Raw genomic sequence first — 15,070 nt, forward strand, 5'->3', positions numbered from 1 at the left:
AACAGTTCATCAGAAGAGGTGAGGTGAGAAACCTTCAATAACCTTCACCTTTTGCCTTATCCCTGGAGGTGTTCAAGGCCAGGTTGGATGGGGCTTAGAGCCACCTGGTCCAGTGGGAGGTGTCCCTGCCCATGCAGGGGGTTGGAACTAGATGTTCTTAGAGGTCCCTTCCAACACAAACCATTCTATGAGTCTATGATTCACCACCTTTTCTTCTCCATCTATCTTTGCTCTGCTTCAATGACAGATTCTACTAGATATGAGCTTTTACCCGTAAACTTCAGAAAGCTACAGCAGCATCCAGGATCTGTAGCATCCAGCATATTGGAAAACAGATATTCTAGGTTACTTGAATTCTCAAGACTTGGGAAAAAATCTAAAATACCCATAACATTCAGGCACCTATGTTCTGTTCTACAAGCTGCAAAACAAGTATATAAAATCATCTCACAGAGGAACAAATACTGGTTTTCTTCTTCCCGTCCATATCCTACAGTAAGGATAACATGGCTGGTTCAATGTCCCTTAGGGAAACTTTCTTCAGCTGAACAGCTGGAAATTATGTTTTGTTGAAGGAAGTATTTTGAAGGAGAGCCCCTCCCAGTAAGATCTCTGAGAGGATGCCAGGTAAAATTAATGACAACACCAAAATGTTGCCTTCTGTAGATACAGACACACCCCAAAGCCTTATTTTCTTATATCCAACTCTGCGGCCCAATTTGCAGCTGGGCTTCAAAACTGAAACCAAAAGTTGAGGTTTAGCTTCCCTTGGATAATAAAAACAAACTAGGGCTTCAGCCTCACTAGACACACCCCACATTAAGCACGGTCCAACATTTAATTTATTGTAGAATAACAATAAGTTGGTAACACCCAACATGAGAACTTCAACTTAAAAAAAGCAAAGATAGAGTGTTCTACAATTAAAAAGCATTGCTTAGCAATACCACTGAACAAATTCTAAGCTTAAATACAAACTATCACCAAATATGAACTATATTAGAGAAATAAATTTATGGGGGGTTTTTTCACTTCCAAATCCAATGAAAGAACTGTTTAAATGCTCAGCTTTGGATGTGCACTGTAAAATAAAAAGGCACGATTCCAAGAGCCTGACTCAAAACTATCATGTTCACATGTGCACTGCTGAAGAATTAAGCTATGTACATTTTCAAGGACTGCTTGAAAGTCCTTGTGTCTTTTATGCTTTCTGTCAGCAGTACCACCCAGAGAATTTGGCTTAGAAGCCTATATGATTCTAAATTACTAGGAGTATTTATTTTTTTCTGGATGAAAAACTACAATTTCTGAATACTTCTTTATAAATTCTTCTTCTGAAGAATTCTTCCCCCCCTCCCCAAGTTTCCTTGGACATAAATTTCATATTCTAGTTCATTTAAAAGAAATAACAAAAATTAAAACTGTTAAATGTAATACCTAATAAATACATCCTCACAACTACGAGGCATGAAATAATTCATTAATCACTTTGATTTTTTAAATTAATTACAGCACACTTTAGAAAATGTACTGCTGAGAAATTAATTAGTGGGGAAAAAACACCCTGAAAAATTTCATACATTCCTAAAAAAAATCTCAGATAAAAATAAGTTTGCTACCCTATTTCACCAGCTGCAAATTTTCATCTCTGCTGCATTGAACATTATATGAACCAGCTTTCAGATCATGGGCAAAACTCAACAGTGGTTTGATACATCAGGTACGAACATCTTAAAAACTAATACATTTTTCTGCTTCTTTTTATCAAGCAGGTGCTCTGAGAAGAGCAACTATTGATGTTCTTATCATCAATAAGAAAAAAAATTAATTTTATAATATATTTGGTTCTTAACAGACACAACAGAAGCTACAGAGGCCAACATGACAACTGTATCAAAAGAAAATGTACTTCAAGTGAGCACAACACTGACAAGCAGCTACTACCGGTTGACAACAGGAATCCTGTTTCAATAAAGCCCAATGAGTTCCAGTATTGTCCTACAACCAGATTTTTAATACTTGCATTAAAGCTAAGGAAAACAGTCAAGCTCTTATTACACACTTTTAAAAACAAATTTCTGAAAGAAGTATGTCTGAAGCCACATCTTAAAAAAAAAATAATAAATAAATCAACCGCCAACGAACTACTTAGAAATTTTCATCCTATTATTCAGGAAGATCTAAGAATACCAAAATATTTTTAAAACAATAATAGAAAGTCAAGATTTAAGCCACATTAAAAAACCCTTCCTTAAAGCTCTCAGTTACTGCAATACTTCTTCAGGCAGAGTTTCATGACACAAATACATTTTGTGCTGCAGAGACATACAAAAGGATTCTTTGGGATGCCAAACACTTTCAGAACTCTCCAGTTGATGACTCATCCTGTTATGTATACAAAGCTTTCATTAAAAAAAAAAAAAAAAAAGGCAGTTGGCATCATTACAGATCCTCAGCAATCTTCAACTTACTGTTATTTCTTGTACAAAGTATTCTAAACAGTCTGCAATAAAGTATTGTGGTATGCTAATTTTGGGGAGGGAAACGTGCAACTTAACTTGAATGGCCTTTCTTACACAAAGAGTTTCTACTCTAGTTCACAAAGTGCTCCAAGATGGCCTCAAATACAATTTTTAGCTAGACAGAAATTCTTTGTTACTCCATGTCAGCTCCTTGCCAGTTGCGCTGATCAACTATTTGCCAAAACAAGAAAAATAAGTCTTTCAAAATGAGTCTGGATGAGTGTAACAAAAAGAATCACTTCTAAAATAAAAGGAGGGGGGAAGGCTGAGTTTAACTGCTCCTGAAAACTTTGAAAGCATTCCTTCTGTCTGTCTCCTTAGAAGCATCATCTGAATCCTCCCCCCAAATTAATGTATTTAGATAATCTATTGTCCTTCAGCAAAATGGCAATTAACTAAACATTGCCACATAGGTGCAAATAACTGGAATGAACCACACTACTATACTGGCAAGTACCTGCAAATAGCACAGCTTTCTTTTTTATATATGTAACTTTTCTGAAACGTGGTGTGGTTTGTTTTTTTCAATTGGCTGTTGTTTGCTTTACTTATAAACATGAATGTTTGCAAGATGTACTAGAAACCAGAAGCTTCCCACGGTGCTGTGTACAGTAGAAGCAGCCTGCACTCTGCTCCATCAAGGGCTGGATCTGATCCTTCCAGACCAGGCTTACAAGTCAAGAGGATCGTTTTTTTCACACCTGTTCATCTTCTACGTGCAGGCAGAAGGCAGCCACGTAAAAACCCAGGTAACAGCAGCTGTGGAGCTTTAAATCAAACATTTACCCTCTGAAACTCAAGATTCACTTTGCAGGTAGCTAGCCTGGAGTTAGCAACCCTCCCACAGCATCCTCTGGCCAAATTCTAACCAACAAGGAAGATACAAAGAATTTCCTATAGTTTCAATCCTGCCAGCCCCTCTCTTCTCTAATAACTCAGCTCCTAGTGTTGATCCCTTTCTAAATATGGCCACAGATGCATAAGAAGTGAGTCTCAGTGCCAGCTACGCAATGTCTCGTTCCCACTGGGGACACGCTTTCCAGCAGCTCAGATGTTTTCTGAACAGACGCCTCCCCCACCACTGCCACATATACATCTCATTTGATTTCTTATAAACACCTCTTACCCACAGAAGTTACAAGTGCCAAATCATCTGATTTCACGGAGTGTCAAAAGAAAAAGACAGATCTAAGAACTTACATAGTATTCTCTATCCCTTTTTCTTCTGCAACATGTTGATTTGGAAATAATACTCTTCATTTGCTCAAATTCCAACAACCACAAGAAGTCAGTCGTTTATGCTGGATTAACTATACCCTGGTTCCTATAAATTTATGCTTCCCATAGGTACTGTGATGCTACCTGATCAAAGATACAAATTAAATTTGTGGATTCATGCTATGAGCCTTTGAAGCATATTGATTTCCATGTCTTACAAAAAATCAACTCAAAGAACAGCCCATTTTTTTCTACTCCCAGACAAGGCTCCTTTCTTTTCAGTCCTAAGTTTTTGTTATTTTGTCATTATTTATGTATTACCAGAGATGGTCATGGCAAATTACCAACATAATTCACACTAGTTCCATAACTGTAAGACTAGCTCATTAATTGAATAAAAATAATTTTAAAGAAAAGGAAAGAGGCAAAAGTCTTCAGCAGTTCAAAAGCAGAGGGACAGACAAATAAGATACCTCCCCAGTCAACAAACTGGAACTTCATCTTTCATATTTGTTGTTAGAATACTACATTTTAGATGAAAGCAGACACCATTTTCATTCACTCTCATTTAATCACCAGCCGATGTAAGCAGAGAGATGAACAAGGCAGAGCCAGCTGAAAGCAGGGCATCTTCAGCAGAGGTCTGAACCAGGCTGGGGCTTGGGGTGGTGAACAATCAGCCTCACAAACAAGAGAGACATTTCAAAACACACAGCACAAACATAATGGAGGGTCCAGCACAAAGCATGGGCTTGGCTCAATCGAGCAAACAAAAGAGGATACTTTAATCATATTTTAATGAGGGTTTGCACGTGACCTGGTCCATTAGATGCTGAAACGCTGCTGCAGTTACCACACAGGCACCTTGGAATTTGGTGGCTAATGCTCAAAGTGGCCACTACGGTACCCTTGAGGAAGGAAAAATAAATAGAAATAGCTACAGCTCCTTTGGTTGTTAACAGTTAATACGCTGGGGGTTTTAAATATCCACAGACATCAGCATGACCACATGTGAAACCTAAACTCACCAATAACCAGTTCTATCAGGAAATACAGTATGCAGAATAATTAAGTCCATTTATGGTAGATATAAAACAGGTTCATCAACCAGATACATTTTTTATTTAACTAATATAATTACTCAAAACCTAAACTATGTAATACAGACACTCAACATCAGAAAACAAGATCCCATGGCTCCTTAAGGCTGCGAAAAGTGAAAAGATGTATTGCCCTAAGAACAACAAGAAAACTTGTTAACAGTGCAGACACCATGCTTTTGGAGTCCATGTGTCTCTGAGTGCTCTGAAAAAGCAGTCTCATTACACACACACCATTTTTTCAGTTCTAATAAATTTTGACTGACGTAGCCTGGTGTTCTTAACCAGGTCACAGAATCATGAAACAGTTTGGCTTGGAAGGGACCTGGTTCCAAACCCCCCGTCATGGGCAGAGACTCCTTCCACTACGTCTCTGGTATGTGTGCACCTTTTTGAAAAGTGTCCAGTCTGGTTTTCCCACACATACCTCTTCGTGCACAGTTCACACTGAAATGGTGATCACAAAATTAGCATTTACTGTCCCTTCCAACACATGCTACGTGGCACTGATGCTAGCAGGTAGAAGGTTCAAGAAAAGCCCAAGGAAAAGGCAGCTGTTCTTCTCACAATATGCAGTTAAACTTTGGAACTCCATGCTCAGCATGCTGAAAGTTTTGGGAGAAGCTGGACACATTCAAAGGAGACATCTAATTCTCAACAGACCTAACACAGAGATACCATCCTGACTCCAGAAATCCCACAATTCTTTCCCAACCTTCTGTAATTAGAGGTTAAGAGAAATATCATTACAAAATTACCCTTTCCTTATTTTCCTTCCTAGGCATCTGCTATTAACCACTGCGGGAAATATGATGATGGGACATCCAGATCTCTGATCTGACCCAGCACAGCTGCTGTTGTGAAATAGGTTATTTCTCCATATTATCTTACAAACAGACTCTGAACGGAGAGCTAGGAAAACAAAGCTCATCTTATTGCCCAAATCTCTGTCACACCTAGACTGATTTTCAGCAACACTGAGCTTCATTTCCAGCCTTGTATTCAACATTGTGAACTGTGAAGACACAATTATACAGCCTTTAGTGGTTTATGCAAGTTTAATTCCTCTAAAAGACTTTCTTCTGACTTCTGACATCTAGAGACTCTAATGCTACCTTGCAGAGAGTCAGTTCCTCATGGTGGGAGGTTGGTTTAAGGGAGTTATCAAAAGAAAATGCCTGAGCATCCTATACACCTTCCCATTCAGCAGACTGTTTTTTTGGATCTTTGGCCATATTGTCCAGAAAAGATTATATATGCCATATATGCTTCACCCCTTAGTCAGGTGGTCATCATCTACCACAGTCAATAAAATTAACTTCAAGAGGAGAAAGCTTCATGTCATACAATCATGCCTTTCAAGAAGATGTTTTCAAAGTCAAAAGAACATGGACTTTTCTTGCACTCACTAAGCTCTTCTGGGAGCTCAATGGATTTTACTAAGTAACCAAATTCCTTGCACAGCCTCAGAAATAACCTAAGCATCATCATGTCACTGAAGAAAGTCAGGTGACATCTTGCTGCTACTTGTAATATGAAATATCTGATCCTAGCAAACCAGCAGTCTAACTTTACTTTTTGTAGGGAATTATGTAATTTCTTGCTTCTTGTCAACAGTTAAAATACTAGAGAGAGATCTCTGGGAGTTTATTTTGCCCACCCCCCCCCCCGTCCCGGCACAAGTAATACAGTAATTATAATAAGTAACAACCAAGCTCATAGACACAAAAGTTCTTATTTGAATTCTGTGCAATTCCCCAGTCTTCAAAGCTAAAGCTATGAACCTATCTGAGAAGACAGGTAAACACTAAGTGTAGAAAGGGCTGAGGGACAGTTCTTAAGATGGTTGTCTCCTGGGAAAAAAAGAGATGGAGTGAGAGTCAATTTATTATCCTTGGAAGACAAAGAGGTGAGCTTTACAGCAGAGGTGCAGAGAAGATATTAGACTATGATTGTCTTTTGTCGTTTGTCAGGGTCATTACTTTAAAGCCCCCACAAGTCCTGATTTTCAGTACTCAGGTTTATCTTTTCGGTGAAATGAGGCACGAACCTTTGAATGCCAGGACCAAAGAGCTAAGGACTGAGTTTTATCAGAAAGACTCGTTCACTGAACTGTGGGCAAGTTCATCCTGTGGCACACAAGTTGCTTCATTTTCTCTCTCCCCTTTCCATGAGGATGTAATGAACACTCATGAGGAAATCTAGTAAAAGAACAAGTGTACTCTACAGAATCCTGTGATCTGTGTCTTGGAGTGCATGTATGGAGGTGGTCATGGAGCTCTGTCAGCAAATTCCACTTTTGCTGCTCAGGTACAACCTGGATATAGAATTATCTGACCATAATTTCGTTCTGATGAGTTTAGCAGGCTTAGGAGGCTGTTGGAAGGACTGGAAAAGAGATTCTGGGAGATATTATTTCAGGATACATCTTCTTTCAGTATAGGCTGCAGCCACTGAAAAGACTCTGCAGACTGATTTCAGACTCCAGATGTAGAAGGTGCTTTCTGTATTTTCATTAAGTGTTTACAGAGCAGCTGGACACTTGTTGAAAAAAACAGAACATATTTCCTTACATGTGCCTCACCTCTTTTACCATGTTACAAAAGTTATCGTATAATATTGTAATATATTGTAAAACCTCCTCCCCCATCTTTGCTTCTCTTATAGTCCTAGGAGACATCACCACCACTGCTCTTCTGCCCCTAACAATACCCTACCACACACCTTTCAAATTCCTCACAAATAATTTCAAGCTCAGAGGTAGCCACAGAACAGTCAGAAAACATTACCCTTACAACCTGCAGAAGAGACCACAATCATCACTGGCTTTCAACTTTCAAAACAGCCTTCCCCAGAAAAAAACTCCTATTCTTCACCCACAAAATACATGTTACATACCAGGAGAGCCAAATAAGTACCTCCTCTTTATCTGCTTCCTAGCCTGAAAATTCTGGCACAGGAGATGGTGAAAAGCAGAAGGCCAGGATGTGGAATCCTATGTCCAAAGTTATTCTGCCCTACACAGCTATGATAAAATTTAACACATAATATCAGTACTTATGATGCTGCTGTGTGTCTGATGAAACTGTGTATCAGGCAGTAGGCTGGGGTGGAGGCATGAAATATAGGTGTAGCTCAGGATGAACACAATGTCAAATAAACCCAGTTTTCACCAAGTGGCCCAGAAGTGCCATTCATAATTTTTTTTTCTCTACACACAACAGGACTGTGATTTTTTAGGTATCTGAAAGCAGTGGAAGTAAAACATGGCTAACTGGCCAATAAAACAATAATACAGAAATCAAGAACAAGCTTATGCAACTTATAATTGTTATTATTTCAGCTTAGCACCGTTTCACAGCATCTAAGTTGGCAGAAAACTAGTCCCACATTTTTCTGAAATTTGAAGAATGAAAAACTATTCTGCATTGTTTGGTTTATTTTTTCTAAAGCATCCTGTTCCCCACACTTTTTGATCATGCAGAGCAGCAATCAATTAGCACTATTCAAAATAGTAGATACAGAACAGACTGGACTATCGAATTCTTTCTCGTACTGATGAGTGTTTACTCTCATGACTATTTTATTTCAATGGAAAACTTCCTATTGACTTCAGTTGCCTTTGAAACAGAATTGTGTACCTTAGAGAACACCCTATCAGCCTGATTAATAATTAAATGAATCCATACAGTACCTATTCACTGACAGCTCTTTATTTGGAGGTCCAGATGCATCAATAATGAAAACTCCTCCATAGAACTGGTGAAGCTGTCAGCAGCAAACGTTGAAGATTAGGCATCATAAGAAGAGAAATAAATACATAAATATAACATAAGATTGTTTACATATGAACTGTACATAGGTTTATCAATGCTCAGGAGAACTACCTCCCCCTAACCTTCACTTCTTGCAGCTATCACCAGAGGAAACAGTAGCAAACAATCGTTATCAACAGGGGCAATGGCAGCAGATGTCACAACTGGCAACAGCAGTTTCTGGCTGTACAGAACAGTTCAGAAACCCTGACTTTCCAGTAACATACTAAACAGAAGTCAACCGATTTTAAAACATCCCCAAGGGAGTCAATAGAACTGCCTAAAATAGTAGCTATTCACCCATTCAGCTCTAGGATTCCAAACCTTTCTATGGAAAAGTGACACAAACATCTCAGTACCTGAACCACGGCCATCAGGACAGATACACCAACTACATGCACTTCAGAAAAATGGGAGAGAGAAAAATCATTAACTTACCATAACTAAACATTTCATTCTAGGTGGATTTTACTATCTCAAGACCAAAAACATAAATATACATGTATTTAACCATTTTACATTTTGTAGCTAAACAAAATGCACAGGCCAGACTCCTCTTCCCAGCTCAGTTCCAAGAATTTGTTCATGCAAGACCATACACGGATCCACACAAACAACCTCAGAAATCTTCCAAGCTTCTTCACCATCACTCTCTTCTCCCAAGAACTAGACTCAAAATTATAATACTTGCTACTTCTGGAATGGTGTAACACTGTGTTTATATAGTTCTTTAAACTATTTCTTTTTCTTTAATAGAAAATCTTGGCTTCCTTTAACAAGGCAAAAACAAATTACGAAAAGGGACAAATGGAAGGGAAAAGATGGTTAAATGCACTTGAAAAGATAAAGACTGCTCACAGGCATGCTATTGCACCAAGGTGGATTAATGTGAAACAAAGACTGAAGTCTATGCTTCTCATCCTCAATCACTCATCTGTCTTAAAGACTGCATTCCTGTAACTCTGGACTCTCCATTTCTGATCACTGCAAACTCACAATTCTCTACTTGGCTTTTGTACCCGCTCCAATGCACAATCAGCCTTCTACTAAAATATCGTAAAGCCAATGTGAATTTTTGCAAACCAGAAAAGGTCTGTCAAAGGTTAAAAAGGTACTTACAGTTCAAGCTAGGCCTCCATTTTCTGACAGCTCTGAACATACAATGAATTACTTCTGCCATGACTATGACTAAAGCTTTTGTACACAAGGCAGGGCTGACATGGCAGTGACACCACCCAGCACACCTATTATTTGGCCCGGATCAAGTAACCTTTGAAAATATTAAAGAATATTCTAAACTCATGCCCTCATTACTCTCCTTGACAACCATCAGTATCTGCTTGCTTGTTAAATGCATTCTCAATGTTGCCTCAAAACTGTATTGTCAAATCACCCAACCCAAGCGGAAGGGCAAGGTGACTAAAATAAAGCTCCAACCTCAGGTCTTTCTTCTCACTGCTCCAGATATGTCGTCCTTGCTCAGTCCCATCCAACACATTCATGCCTCCCACCCCATTCTCTTTGTTCTGCCAATTGTATCATATTCTTTAACCCTGGTCCTCATGCTTGGAAAAAGCCTTCAAATTCCACCAAATTCAATATCCCCAAAAGTAATTTGATTCAGAGGTAGATTTCTGCAGAACTGTAAGCATAAATAAGAACTCCATTCAAGGTTTTCTGAATTCGGGGGGGGCGGGGAAGCAGCTCTCATTCCTCCTGATCTAATCCCATCTCAAACTGATCCCCCATGGAATGATTATTCCATAACTGCTCCCTTCAGAGTCACATTTTTCTCTGTGGCATCTGATGTTAGACACAAACAGGGGGCAAGAGCATAAATTAGATCATAAGCCGGATGGGGCAGAAACCTGACCATAAACTAGGCAGTAATAACCTGTTCTCACATTCAGTACTTCCTAAAACAGAATCTTATAAAAGCAATCTACACTCTCTTTTTACAGCAATGGGGCTTGGAAATTAAAAACAAGGATAATGTGGGGGGAGGGAGAGAGAAGAGAAGAGAAAGGGAGATCTGGAATAACAACAATATGGAAGTTTTGTGGTTAGGAGGAACACATTGAGTTCCATCTAAAACAAAGAACTCATGCCTGAAACAGAATCATACCCAAGAACTGCAAGTCCTGACTAAACAAACAAACAAATAGGCAAGCAGACTCTCCTTCCATGCCTTCATCTTCTACGAGTGTCTAATTAAGTAATGTTACTCAAGTATTTACCTTTCAACGCTTGGTAAAATCAAGGGTCAAAGCAGTCAATACAAAATCTTTTATTTTCAAGCTATATTACAAAAGCACCATCAGCACAAACCACACTTACTGTGTAACATTTCAACAGTGAATACAGGCAAGAGGGAGCCTTCAGCAACAAGACACACAGAAATGCAACATGCTATGACTGAGTTTCAAGAGATCTTATGGAGGAGTCAAATATCCTCCGTATCTGCAACATCATCTGTACTTATGCCTGGCATTGGACCTCAACTTTGAGATGAAAATAAATCCTAACAAGGCCACATAAAATGATACTTTTTTTTTTTTCTTTTAATTAAAGATACTTCAGAAGAAAAAAGCTTAACTGTGATGTTTTGCCACTCATTTTGATTTGCATCTACATCCAAGATGTCAGGAAAAAAAAAATCTGTAAAGACCGCTCAAGGACTGAATACATTCCCCATCAGATTACCAAACATAAAGGCTGGAACACTCTGCAACAGAAGGTGCTCACCTATTCCCAAGACTACACGACTGTTTCTCTGCCACACTGATTTCCTTGCTGAATCTCCATGACATTTCCTGGTTCACCTACTCCGCCCCAGCCTGCCTCACTTTGGCACAGCAAATGCCATGAATTGCAAGAAGACATCTGATATCTGTGATATCACAGGCTGGGATACTGCCAGTGAACCACAACATGCCAAAAGGATTTCACAGGAGGAAAGACAGAATTATAAAAGACTAGCCAAAGGCCCACTGTTAACTGGGTTTTAATACGTCTTTCTCTAAACATTCTACCTCCTGGAGTTTCCAGAAACCTTAGTAATAACTACAATTGGAAATAAAGCAAAAAAGTATATTTCAGCTCCTTTAGAGTGTGCTTTTTGACAATACTCCAGTTTGCCCTCTCCTTGGGCTGTCGACTTCATACTGAATGGTATAAAAAGTATATACTGTTCTATACCACGAGTTTCCTATCCACACTTGGAGGACAAGAAAGCAGAGCTGCCAGGCCGTAAAAATTTGAGAGAAGATTATAGAAAAATACTTTCACCATTATTTTTAAATAGCTGACTAAATTTCATGCTGGAAATACCTTGGAAAGCACATGCTGAACAGCCCTTTTAGCTTGAAACAAAAGCAGAAATCAATACGTGGCCGCTTTTCATTTTAGTTCAGCCATTTACCTTTAAGAGATCTTTTTCAGGCAAGTCCAATGAACAGTCACATTAAAAAAGCACACATGATGCAACTACTTTCTAGTGGTGTATTATGTAAATAACAAATAATGCTACCCCTTGCCTACCCCAAAGAAAAAAATTCTCAAATAACATTTTGCCAAAACTCTGCAGGAGCTTCTGCCTGGGAAAGAACAGAGGAAAACAAGAAGGAAAAAAAAAACAAAACACAAAAACCTAACAGAAAAAAAAAAAGCAAACTGAGTATGCAGTCTGACAAAATAATAATACCAAAATTCAATAATAATTCCTACCAAAAAAAACAGAGTATTTTGCCCTAAAAGTATCTAGATTTAATTCTGACAGGCTACTACGTGCTAATTTGCACACAACAGATGCAACATAAGAGGAGGAGAGTCATAAAACAGTTTACAAAGATGACCTGAAAGTGAGGCAAGCAATGTAAAACTACAGATACTCCAAGTGTATTATCAAAATAAAGGACACGTAAAATAAAGCAGTCAAGGAAGCATACACCAAACACTTGACAAATAAATGTACAGTAGTCATTAGTGAAATATGAATGGATGGCACAGATGCAGCTGCTCACGTTAGCACTAAGAAAAGTGTATCTTGTCTCCTGCCTCTGTCTTACAAGTAGATGGTTAAAATATTTGCATTAACCAGTCTGGGAGCTGGAGGTTTTTTTCTGTAGCAAGTGTATTTTATTGTGTAGGAACATCAAACACAACGTACTAACATCCCCACCACGTACAAAAAGCACAAAGACCCCTCCATGTAAGCTCCAGCTTAGTTACTGTACTTACTTCAGTACACAGGACTTTATATAGTCACAGAGAATCTGCAAATGTCTGCCTATTTGTTTCAGTTTTACAATAGTATGAACCCACTACTGCCTTATTTCTCCAGCTGCAAAAAAACCTCAAATTATTTTCATACTGATCTTCAGTTCTTTAAAGAACTTGAACTAAGCCAAATAACGCCATTCAGCGAAACAGAGAAGTTAAATAATAAAACTAAACTAACTCAGGGACATTTTTCAATTATGTAATTTATCTGGTTACAGTATTAACTAATGATTCACTGCTGATTATCTGATACTTAGGACCCAGAATTAGGTAGACGACCAAAACAGGTTTTTTTCTAATAAAATACAAAAGCACCGTACAGATTAAACTGCCTTTTATATTTTTAAAGCATAGGTTGTTTTGTTTGTGCTTTTTTTTCCCCCTCCAATCAACCTGCTACAAAGTAATCCCACTGAAAAGGAAAAAAAAAAAAAAAAGGGAAAAAAAAGAGAGATAACCAGCTTCTCATTTTGTCCAGATCAAAAAAAACAGAAACAAAATAAGACTCTTCCTTTACAGTTGGTATCAAGTTTGCTAAAGCCAGCCAGTTACATAACACTTACTCTGACTTATGACCTATTTGCTCACTGATCATACAAAAATCATCATGTATGATGGTCCGAGCACCCATTACGTGCTAGGAACACAGTCTGTGTTAAAAAGTCTATTTTCCTTTCTTTTAATTTCTAACTACAGATGGAGGCAGCTGGGAGGATCATCTAAAATTAACAGCATGCAGGTACTGCAATTATGCTGAATTAAAATGGCACTGTTTTTAAAACAAAAAAATAAATAAAATAGTGAGTGCAGAGCACTTTAAAATATTTCAGAAAAAAAAAAAATAACAATAATCCTATCTCGTTTTCCATCACTCCAGCATTCGTACCAGGAAATGAAAAGTGTTAAAAAAATTTTTTTTAAAAAAAAAGGGGGGTGTGTGGGGGGGGGGTGGTTGGTGTGGAAGAGTTGTGCTATAGCTAACCATATAAAGTCATAATTTTACATGGATACGTGTGTGTGTGTGTGTGTCCGTGCGGGCACACGTGTGTGTGTGTGTGTGTAGGTGTGAGCACAGAGAGAAGAAACGACCGGGCAGTGGCTGCAGCACCCGGGGCAGACCCGAGCTGGGCTTTTGTGTTTGTTCTTTCTCCCACCCCCTCCTTTTTTTTTTTTCTTGTTTTTCTTTTTGTTTTGTTTTGTTTTGGTTTATGGTCGAGGATTACCCAGCCAGCCTGTAACCCGAACCTCTATACCCACGCCCGTATTCCAGCAGGGCTGGGGGCTGTCGGGTTTTTCACTCCCCGACGCCGACACCGAACCCCCGAACCCAACCCCCTCTCCCGAGTGTCAGCGGCGCCCGAGTCTCCCCGCCAAGTTTCTCGCCCCGCTCCCGGCGCCGGGTCCCGCATCACCCCGCGGCTCCCCCGCACGCCGCTGTCACAGCTCGCCCTTCCATACAAAGAAGTTAAAAACGACAGACGCTACTCACCCCCGGCGAATGGCTCTGGCGCCACATAGCCCAGCCCCGCGGAACCCTCTCCTCACAAACCCCCTCTGGAAAATGGAGGGGCTGGCATCGGTGCCCGCCCGTCGCGATCCGGAGGAAAAGAGAAGTTATTTACATGTTACGGGCTTCCCTCCCCCCCCCCCCCCCCCCCGCCGGCCGCCGTGCGGAGACACCGACTGCTCAGCACTCCCCGCGATCAGCCATGTTCCTCTCTGGCCGAGCCGCCGGGAGCCGGGAGCCCTTCCCAGGCCGCTGCCGCGGGGCCTCGGGCGGCTCTACAGGGCGCCCATGGCGGCACCGCCGGGGAGCCGAGCGCCGCGGCCGCGATCGCCTCGCAACTTCGGCTGCGGGAGCCTCCCCGAACCAGGCTGCAGCCGGCGGCGGCGGCGGAGGAGGAGGAGGAGGGCGGAGGGGAACGGAGGGGAAGGGGAGGCGGGGGGGGGGGGGGGGGGAAAAAAGCGAAAAAAAAAAAAAAAAAGGGAAAAAAAAAAAAAGAGAGAAAGTAGATCCGACGCAGCCGGGCGCCGCCAATGTGCGGACCGGAGTCCTGCGGCTGGAGCCGGGGCCGCCCGCGCTGCTAGCGAGGCAGAGCGGCGGCCGCAGGAGCCGCGTCCCGCCCCGCCCCGC

General features: G+C 40.4%; 1 protein-coding gene across 11 annotated transcripts in view; it reads right to left on the reverse strand.

Annotated features, from left to right (window-relative positions):
* The window catches only part of KMT2C (lysine methyltransferase 2C), a 195,650-nt gene that overhangs the window by 162,780 nt on the left and 17,800 nt on the right, over positions 1 to 15,070 (reverse strand). Inside the window, exon 1 of one of the 11 annotated variants that reach the window (XM_051611822.1) lies at positions 14,426 to 14,835. The exons of the other annotated variants lie outside the window; for them this stretch is intronic. The gene's annotated coding sequence lies outside the window, so the exon portion shown is untranslated. Of the gene's footprint in view, positions 1 to 14,425; positions 14,836 to 15,070 lie in introns of those variants that run through there. 11 annotated transcript variants of the gene reach the window in all.

The sequence above is a fragment of the Apus apus genome, chromosome 2 (genome assembly GCF_020740795.1).
Source record: "Apus apus isolate bApuApu2 chromosome 2, bApuApu2.pri.cur, whole genome shotgun sequence".
NCBI classification, from domain to species: Eukaryota; Metazoa; Chordata; class Aves; order Apodiformes; family Apodidae; genus Apus; species Apus apus.